This window comes from Urocitellus parryii, chromosome 8 (genome assembly GCF_045843805.1).
Source record: "Urocitellus parryii isolate mUroPar1 chromosome 8, mUroPar1.hap1, whole genome shotgun sequence".
Lineage (NCBI taxonomy): Eukaryota > Metazoa > Chordata > Mammalia > Rodentia > Sciuridae > Urocitellus > Urocitellus parryii.
In genome coordinates, this window is record NC_135538.1 from 29,910,821 (window position 1) to 29,921,594 (window position 10,774).

Here is a 10,774-nt window from a genome sequence, read left to right on the forward strand (position 1 = left end):
ACAGGGTCTGTCTAAATAACTGAGGTTGACCTCAAACTTGCAATCCTCCTGCTTCAGCCTCCCACACTGTTGGAATTACAGGCATGTGCCAGGTGTGTCAGTATGTTTTTAAACTTAGCTACTTCACACTTCAGAAGTGTTATTGGAAGAGGCACAGAGGGATAGAGAAGCTGGAAGATGCCAGCAGCAGCTAAAAAGACCCCTGTTTCCAAGATGACATACCCAGAGCTTTGCACAGTGGCAGTATCGCAGCCAATGAGGCTTATCCAAGGTGCGATTATTGCTGATTGAAAACTTTTCCCAAGATGACATATCCAGGAGCCAAGTTCTAGGTACTGAAAACATTTACTTCATTTCAACTCTCTAAGATCATCTACAAGTTCAGAGACCACTGCTGAATTTTAGGTCATGCTTTTGACCATTAAAATGTCTTTAAAGGGAAAAAAAATCTCCTGATTAAAATTTGTAGGAAAAAAGCAATCCTAAAACTTTTAGGGAGTCTTTTGAGCCATTTTTGGATTATCCTGAGGCAGATCTCAGAGATTCTCATACAGGCAGACTCAGGAAACTTATAAGCAATTAAGTTACTTTCTCTAGGGAACTTTCCCATCTATTAGTCACTTACACATCTTATATGAGAGATTAGTCAAAGAGGCTAGATGCCACACTGAGTGAATCACTCCCCCTTCAACTCAGAGAAGTCTCAGGGGTACTGTCAAGCAATCCACTCCTCTGTTTCTAAGGAAGGATTTCTCAAGGAGAGAAGATGACTTCAGATCAAACTGAGGCTTGAAAGAGAATTAGCAGGTTCCAAAGACCTATGTAGACACAAATGTAGTGGCAGCTGTCCTTTATAACAGGAGCACTATGATATCTCTGACAGATACCTACTCTGATAAAGGATTTTCTTGTTTCCACCTTACCACTCTCTGTGAAAAGCTTCAGTTCTGTTGAGTCTCCTTGTCTTGTAACTTCTTTCTTAATCTGATGGACAGCTTTATGAGACACCACAGGGCTAAAATCAGACTTCAGTGGGTCTGCTTCCCTTGCCCATTGTCGTAGAACCATCTGAGGGGTCGATAGTAGGACTACATTGGGAATTCATCATATATAATCATACCTAAATTGTAGGGTAAAAGACGCACCCAGGAGCTAGGATGATCCTACATAGCCCTGTTTGGGGTCTCTGGTCATGAACCTAGGAAGAATACCACTATTTATAAAATTCATCCTACACTTACAGAATCTGAGAGTTCAGAATTGAAAATTTATTAGAGAATTCAGTTGAAAGGAAGAGATTAAAATGAATTGAGGGGCTGGGGATGTGGCTCAAGTGGTAGCGCGCTCGCCTGACATGCGTGCGGCCCGGGTTCGATCCTCAGCACCACATACCAACAAAGATGTTGTGTCCGCCGAGAACTAAAAATAAATAAATAAATAAATAATAAAAAAAATTCTCTCTCTCTCCTCTCTCACTCTCTCTTTAAAAAAAAAATGAATTGAGTATTGTATAGTATCTTCTAGGATTCACCCATCCAACAAATATTGATTGCTTACCATGTAGAAGACTCTGTCTAGTTGCCTGAAAATAGACAAACAAACAAACAAACAAACAAAAATGCCCTGGCTCTCAACAAGCTTATGAATGGGAAGAAGACAGATAAAGAACAAGAACAAATAACCTGGTACCACTGATCTTGTGAGAAGGATGCAGAATAGTATCAAGGAGAGAACGTGAAGCTCTGGAGATGCCAGGAATGGAAAGAGTGGGCCCTGCAGTACCAACACTGAGCTGGCTCTGAAGAAACAGTGGTCACCAGGCATCCTTTAGGGGAAGGGAAGTACAGAAGCAAAGGGGAAAGGCCCAGGCTTCCTTGAAAGCAAAGAAAATAGCAAGTGCAAAGTAATGAAGGCATGAAATAGTATCTTGTCCTGTAACACTTGACATCTGTGTTATTGGCAAGTTCAATGGCAAGGCAACAGGAAGCAAAGAGGCACCTGGAGTGAAAAGAGCAGGTGCAGCTGGAGGGCCCTGGGCAGCCAGTGCCACCTGTACCATGCCCATTCTCATGCCCAGCCTTGATCCAGCTGGCAATGGGAGGCCAAGGAAACACTTTGAGAAGAAATGGACAGACATGCATTTTGGAGAGATGTCTTGGGGTGAAAACAAACGAGAGAAACCATGGGGATGGCGTAAAGTTATAAGCGTTTCTCAGCAGTGTCTTTTTCATCTTCTAAGTCATATGTAACAGTACTAGCCTGCATCTTCTAATCCTTCACACTCTGGTGAAGCCTCTTTTTTTTGGGGGGGGTGGAGGGGTTACCAGGATTGAATGCAGGGGCTCTTTAGCACTGAGCTATATTCCCCAACCTTTTATTTTTATATTTTGAGACAGGGTCTTACAAACTTGGGATCCTTCTGCCTCAGCCTCCTGATACACTTGGATTATAAGCTTCTTTCCCCACTCCGAGATGCTAATGATATCTTTTTTTTTTTTTTTTTTTGAGGGAGAGAGAGAGAATTTCTAATATTTATTTTTTAGTTTTTGGCGGACACAACATCTTTGTTTGTATGTGGTGCTGAGGATCGAACCCAGGCCGCATGCATGCCAGGCGAGCACGCTACCGCTTGAGCCACATCCCCAGCCCCTAATGATATCTTTTATTCCCTAAAGTCAGCATCAGTGACTTGGAATAACAGACTGCTGTCACTCCCCACCTGCTTGTTATCTGCTCCCACAGCTAGCAACCCCCACGTAAATGTTCCAACTGGGTAAAGATATTGCACTACCTCTGCAAGGGTAGCTTCCAGACAAGGCTCTGGGCCCCTTTGCCTCCACCTGCAGCTCAAAGTTCTCAATATACAAATCCTGGGGCATCACTGAATATCAAGCAATGACACTTAGGCTCAAAGAGGATCGTATTCTTAGATTCCTTGAGACTCTAGAGGTCTCTTCTTACATAAGGCCCAGTAGGAAACCCCTTATCAGAACCCCACTGGTCTGTGATGACTGAGAGACGAGGGCAGGGCAAGGAAGTCACCATAGACCAAACCACCTGGTGACAACTAATGGTGACTTCCTTGCCCTGCCCTCGTCTCTCAGCTGAACTTCACAAACGTCTTTTCAGGCATGGACTGTCACATAGGCATATTATATCAGAAAATCAGAAAGCCTAGAATAGTTCCATAAAACACAGTGTTGATCATCACCAGAATGAATTTCCTGTAGTGCTTTTAAAGCATAAAACTAATAGCTACTCATAAATAGCTTCCTTTGTTTTATGCCTTTTAAATAACTTTGGTGAGGTCTAATATGGAACTTCAATTTACTTTTTTGAGACTATAAATACCTTGTACCTGTCTTCCTTTTCTTTCCTTCTTTTTATTTTTTCACACTTTATTTTCTGTTTACCTCTTACCAAATAATAGATTTTTAATAAGTAATTAAAACTTTTTTCAAAAATTAGTAACAACGAAGTGAGGTAAACATACCCCACACATCACCTTTTTCTCCTCTCACTCATAGGGCTGCCAGATGAATCAAATAAAAATAAAGATGGTTCAGTTAATTTGAATTTTAGATGAACAACAAATACTCCTTTGGTGTAAGTGTATCCCATGCCATACTTGGTACCTGCTCATACTAAAAGAACGATTTTTCTACTTATCTGAAATTCACATTTAATGAATAATCTATATTTTATTTGTCAACTAATTCAAATAAATCTGTTTTAATGATATTTTTGTTAGGGCATCTGGCTTTAGAAAAAAATCCACCCAATTTTATAGAATGAAATATAAACTTGTGTTACTTTATTTGGATAAAGAGTAATTGGATGTCAGAAGATAGCAAAAGACATTTTATGATATGTGTAGCCTGACATGGGAAAATGCACATTATAGGTTAAGTGAGAAGCACGAGATGCACAATTACATAATTGTAATAAAACAATAATAACTGGGCTTTACAGAACACAAACGAGGTGGCAGGCATGTTCTAACTGCTTTTTGTATTAACTTGATTAATGCAAACTATGAAGTAGAATACTATGATTATTCTCAGGATAAAGATGAAAAAGGTCAAGGCTTCCACAGGTTTACCAGCCCACTAAATACTATGTATTCACACATACACAGAGTATGTTACCAAAAGGCAGCACAAAGGAAAACAAGGCTAACAGAAAATAAAATAAGCTGTGACACTCAGCATTTTGTATAACAATATAGTGATTTCTGAAATCTGAAATCTTCTTCCCACATTTTCTGTATTTCCCATAGTGGTGTATGTTGCTTTTCAAATACAACAATACAATTCAAATTTTCAAATCTATTTATTGGAGAAACTGTATTCTGGTTTTGTTTCTGTTTTTTTAAATGCCATTCCACTTACCTACAACATACATTATGATGCTAGTTTAGGAGAATTTCATCATTCCAAGTTTCTTCTTCTTCTTTTTTTTTTTTTTTTTTTTTGGTACTGAATTGAGCTCAGGAGTGCTTTAACTTACATTCCCATACCTTTTCATTTTTTATTTTGAGGCAAGGTTTCACTAAGTTGCTTAGGGCCTGGCTAAATTGCTGAGGCTGGCCTCCTCAGCCTCTACAGGCATGCACCACCATGCCAAGCCAATCCAAGTTTTAGCCCTCCCAAGTCTTTACCAGGCAGATGTGGGCCACTGTCTTTTAAATTGATGTCTCCCTTTATAATCCATTAGTTAATTCAGTTCTATGATTCCAGTGGTCACTACACATTCCAAAGTTCTTTCAAACAAGACCTGCTATTTCCTATAGGTAGACAATTTATCAGCCTAAAAAGGAAAAATTAAAAAAAAAAAAAATGAAGTTCCTGCGACTTCTTGTAGACTTTCCATTAGATGGAGCAATCCTGGCCGGACAGTCAGCAAGGAAAGTACAAGCTTTAAACATGCCTCTACCTTGTCCCTCAGCATGTTCTGCAGAACCAGTCAGCCTTCAGAGAATTATAGATTCATCCTCGGTGAGGTCACTGTGTTGGTGTTGGCGCACTTGGGGAGCAGGTTTGTCAGCTGTGTACCACAAAAAGGGCTTCAGAAGGGCATGGGCAGGCTCCAGGCTAACATGTCCAATGGCTCTTCTGTCATCAGTAATAAGAGAGTTATTTTTACAGGAGACTGTCTCTAGCAAAACATAAGCTTCTGGCTTTTGCTTTAAAGGAAAGATGCCAGCTTCTAAGCTTCCCCTTTAATTGCCTTCTATGTAATAGAAGAGGTCGTGAGTGTAGCACATAAGCCAGAACTGGGACTCGGAAGACAACTGTTCTCTATTCCTGAGGAAGTTCGCTGGGAGGTGAGATCTGAGGCCTCCAAAGCATGCAGAGACTGGGGGAGAAATCCCTTCCCATTCAGGCCCACAGCATGGTATACTGCCTTCCTTCCTTTGCAAAATAACTATCGGCTGCTTCTCAGGGAGATGCTAGGAAGATGCCTCTGAGAACAAGAGTGAGTCACCATTTGTACAACCCAGCGATGCTGCCAGCCCGCCTCTGCTCTCCCTCACAGTTTTTGTTTTCTTGGTATGATAATTAGTTGTTGGCACTGTGAGTGTGTCTCCTGAGCTTAAAAAGAAAAAAGAAAAAAAAAAAACTGGGCACCTGTTATTTCTGGAGTGAGTGTTCTATGCATCGTATTGAGGTAAGCTATTTACTCCAATCCAAGTGCTGGCCAGCATTGGTCACCTAACACTGAGTGTCCCTGCCCTCATGTTATATTTTTATAGTCCATCATAAAGGAATGTGATCTATGGCTCCTACCTCCTGCCTTTTCCTGAGTTAAAGAGTGAGTCTCTTCAAAAAAAAAAAAAAAAATGCAGGGACTCTAGAGTTAGCCAAAACTTAAAGCTTATAGCCCAGTGATTTCCAACTTGGGAAACACATTAGAATCTTCTTGGACCTATTTAAAAAATATGAGTGTGTGAGTCCTTCCCCAGGACAGCAGGGCCTATGAGGCCACTGGTGCTCTTTCAAAGCTCCAAAGGATTCTAGAGGGCCGTTGAGGTTGAGAACCACTAATCTTGTCCATCAAGTCCTTCCAGAGGGAACTGAGACCTGGACAGGATGATGGGCTATCCCAGGTTTCACAGCTTGTTCGTCAATGTAGCTTTATCTGTGTGTCTGTCTTCTAGACTATGAGACCTTTGAGGCCACTGCAATAATGTTTGAAGGGGGCAGAAAGCCAGAAGGGAAGGAAGAACCAGGCCATGATCTTTTCTTCTCTTCGTTCCATAGCCTCTTACTGAGAATAGCCGTTCAGATAATCTTACCATTAACTCTTTCACCGCCAAATTGTGTCGTTAAATATCAGATTCCCCAAACTCGGAATTCATTCATTTCTGGAAAAATTCCGTAAGTCAGAAAGCCCCCCAAATCCCAAGTCAACTATCTGTACCCTAATTAATTCAACAGTTTTAGGCTAAGTGCTTGACCTTGCTCCATACCCCGTGCTTCACAAAGCTCTTCTTTTGTGGATTCTCATTTACTTCCCTAATTCAACTTGGCTGCTCAGAATGGTGTGCTTTTCTTCAGTATTGAGAACCCAGAGTGAAGCAAAGAGGTGTGGAAAATATGTGCTGCGATTAAGACGACGTTGACCTGGAATTCAAGGTGTTGCCCGGGCCCCAGCAATGAGTTCCAGAGGGTTCCGTGGTTTTACTGGCTCCAGCCACCTCCAAGCCATTTCTTTTCTCCTAGTTGGGTAGAATTCAAGTCAAATCCAGCCAGTGCCGTGTGGGGCAGGACACATGCTTGGGACCCTAGAACTGGGCAGCAGATATTTTGGTGTCTGAACCCTGATCCCTGACCTTGACCCTTTTATTGCCCTCCAAATGCCTGTATCTCCATACTTGGACACCGCTGACCAAGGGTTTTCTCTGTCCTGGAGGACCACCTCACCCACCCATATGGCAGACTAAAAGTGCCAGAAAATGAACATCTCCTTACTCAAATGTGGGCTTCAACCAACACTGACAGGATTGAGGTTTTTAATCCCTCATCCCCCTCAGATAAGACATGAGGCCTGGGTTGAGTTTCCCTGCAGTGCTACCTGCTGCTATAGTTTAGATCTGAAATGCCCCCAAAGGCCCATCTATTAAAGATTTTTTTTTTTTTTTTGGCGGTGTTGGGGTTTGAACCCAGGGCCTTGTGCATGCAAGGCAAGCACTTTGCCAGCTGAGCTATATCCTCCTCCCACTAACTTGCATTTTATTAACAGCCTCTTCCTGCTCCCTTTCCCACTTCATTGCTGCTATTACTGAAACTTATCTCCCCCCAAAATGGATGATACCCAGTGTCATGATCTACTTCTGAGGATACCTAAGACCGACTGAAATCATAGCCGTTTGATTTTTAAAAAGCCATTAAACCTCTCTGATAGTGACTGTTCTCCAATTTAAAATAAGGAAAAGCTTCTGAAGGCCCATACATATCATAGCAGACAGCCAAGGGCTGCTTCATGAAGCTGCCAATGCCCTCTCTGACTCAGCCACCATCCCTTTCCCTTCCCCTCATCTCAAAGAGGGTCCCTCCCTCCCCTAGACTCCCCTTCAACCACAGGGAGTTGTTTGATGCTTGAAATGTGCCATGTTCTCACTTGCTTTTGGGACTCTTACTCATGCTGTCCCTCTGCCTGGAACACTCTTCTTCCTTCTGTTTGCTTGGCTCACTCATATGTATCCTCCAGCTCTCGGCTTAAATATCACTTCCTGTTGAGAAGCCTCTTCTGACACCCAGGCTAGGATCACGCTCTTGTTATATGCTCCCAAATATAGTGCCCACCACGGCATTTGGCATGCTTTATTATAATTTCCCTTTCCTTCCCTGAGTCCATTCACCATCCACCATCCACCATCACCACAGGCCTTCATGTTCCTTGAGGCAGGAACCTAATTCATCCTGCTCTATATGTACCCTAGCCTACTGTCTGCCGTAGTGGGTACATAATAATTAATTGTTGAATCAGAATTGGTGAATAGGAATATTTGGGAATAAAAGTTAAAACAAAGCTTCCCATTGTAGGCTTTGAAAAAAGCCAACACCAAACAAGCAAACAAACAAACAAAAAAAAAGAGGTGCCCTTTAACCTGAAAGAATAAAATACTTGAAGGACACTGTGTTAAAATCATCTATCCTAGTACTTGTAACAATGTGGAAAGTGAAATTTGGCAAAGAATAAATCTATACAATAATTATATGTCAATTTGAAAAGTGAAATAAATTTGGAAAAGAAAGGTTAGTAGCCAACACTGAACGTGAGCCAGCTTGGGAAGTAGAAGATACCCTTGCTTGTCAGCGTTAAGGCCAATGCAGACTCCCCAGGTACAGGCCCCACTGACATTCCTTTACCCTTGGAGGCCAGATGAGCTTTATCTCTATAATTCCTAGGTTCTCCAGGACTGTGTTCGGAGAGCCAGGCCCACCTTCTTCCAACCACCACCTTTCCCGAGTTTGGTCCAAATTGCGTAACCTGGTGTTGAGGGCCTAATTCTGCCTACTCTTCTCTCCTGGCTCATCTTTCTGAATGTTCTGCCTCCTATGTTCCTTCTCTATTTATTTGCAAGCATAATGCTGTTCCTCATTTCTGAATAGGCCCTGCTATTCACCCAAGGGCAGACCTCTTCCCCACCCTTCCGTCAATTTGGCTCACCAACTCCTATTCATCCTGGAAACTCAGCTCCAGCCCAGTGCAGCCTCCTCTGAACTCCCAGTTCCTCTCTGTTTTCCCTGCCTCCTCCTTTTTCCTCCAACACTACTTTTATGTTTTGAAAATACTTTTCTGCTCTTGCCCACCAACTTCACCCCAACCACTTTATCAACTTTTTTTTTCCTGCAGTACTAGGGGTTGAACCTAGAGGTGCTCTCTACCTAGTGACATCCTCAGTTCTTTTTTTTTTTTTTGGTACCACTCAACCACTGAACCACATCCCCAGCCCTCTTTGTATTTTATTTAGAGACAAGGTCTCACTGAGTCGCTTAGCACTTAGCTTTTGCTAAAGCTGGCTTTGAACTTGCAATCCTTCTGCCTCAGCTGGGATTCCAGGCATGCGCCACCCCACTACCGTGCCTGGTTTATTTATGACTGAAAATGCCTAATTCCTAAGGAGGCCATTTTCCACTTTAATCAAATCAAATGAGAGTAGCCCTTTGTTAAGAAGAATGAAGTCTGCAATCAGACACTGGAATTCATTTCCAAGGGAGGGGTTATGCACAGAGCCATGCCCCAGCTCCGCCCTGGCGCCTGCCCTTAAGAGCACCCAAGGCCAGCATGTCCACACCCGGGCCAGGAAAGGGCAGGGCAGCTAGCAGCAGCAAGGGAGCCTGTGGCAGGATGCTCAGTCCATTCAAAATTCAGCCACAGGCCCTAGGGAGGGGAAGCTGTAACCCCACTATGTTTGTCCCACATACACAGCATGGCTTGTAGTCTCATGTGATTGGTTCTGGGCTCTGCCTTGTGTACACTCCCATGTCCCCTGTCCCCACCACCCCCATACATCATAATAGCTATGAGCTAGCTAGCTGTTCTTTGACAGTGTGCTGCACGATCGACTAATACCTACCTTCACACGGATGCAGTAACTAAAATCATTTTTGGAATAATTTTCTCAAAGTTGGTGCAGAGCCGTGCTGACCTAACACCTGGGGATCTGAGCCCAGAAGAGCACTCCTGATGGTTGCTGTATTACAATTTCGATGATAGTTTTTGTTTTTCACATATATCAATTCATTTAATCTCCACAAAAGCCCTTTTAAGAAGAAAAATCTTCCTTTTAAAGATGAAGAAATTGAGGGTCTGTAGCAATAGGGATGGCAGGCCACCTACTGTCTTCTGATGCAGAGGTCTGTCCACCCCATCACACAGGCATGCATCCCCCAACAAGTACACACACACACACACACACACACACTCACAATATTTCACAACTGAGAGAAAGGAGACAGGTGACAAGAGTTTATAAGGGACCAGATGTGTGCTTTACATAGCTCAGGATACATAGCCAGGGAACATGAGAAATAAATGATAAAATTCCTCATTGATAATTTAGCTAAAAGCAAGAAGATCTCGGTTTACAGTAAAGATGGCTGAGTTTTGTCCCAGTTTCTTACTTTGCTCTAAAGCAGAGACTACAATTATGATAAGGAAAATATGTTTGCTATTTTAGCTCCAAGAATAAAAGCATTCGAATGGAATTCTCTGTTAACACCTGGAATGTGGCCTTAAATGAAGACTCGTTGTCTCTCACAGTGAAGGATATGATGTCTCCAGTTATCTGAGGATCTCAAATGTCCACTTAGTCTAAAGACCCAACTGTTATTACACTACAGTAATTGGAGTGTGGCTGGGATGTGAGCTGAAGATAGCCCTTGAGAAAATGAGCTGCTGGTCTCAGGAGACGCCCCAGGGAGTGGAGTGCACAGGGATGAATAAACCCTGCAGTCGGTGTGCCACTCACTGTCTTGGGAAGAACAACGCTACTGGCTCCTGGCAATTGCCCTAATGCCATGACTGCTCTTCCTGGATTAGCCTTACTTTGATTAATGTTAGTTTAAAGTAACAGCATGCTGGGTGTTGACTTCCATGAAGCTGCAAAGCCACGTGAATCTGACGAGGGGCATGGGGAAGGAGGCATGATGTGAAAAAGAGCCCCCTGACACCTGGTCATTGGGGACTTACATCACAAAGAAGTCAGGTCATGACAATTTCTTTTTTAATTTGTCCATAGACAATCACAAATTGTAGTCACTCA

The 10,774-nt window shown here is 42.7% G+C and overlaps 1 non-coding gene across 1 annotated transcript; it reads left to right on the plus strand.

Annotated features, from left to right (window-relative positions):
* The first annotated feature begins 226 nt into the window (after nucleotides 1–226).
* LOC113184990 (U4 spliceosomal RNA) lies at nucleotides 227–370 on the plus strand. Its single transcript, XR_013344240.1, has one exon. It is a non-coding gene; the product is annotated as a U4 spliceosomal RNA (small nuclear RNA).
* Nucleotides 371–10,774: the final 10,404 nt, after the last annotated feature.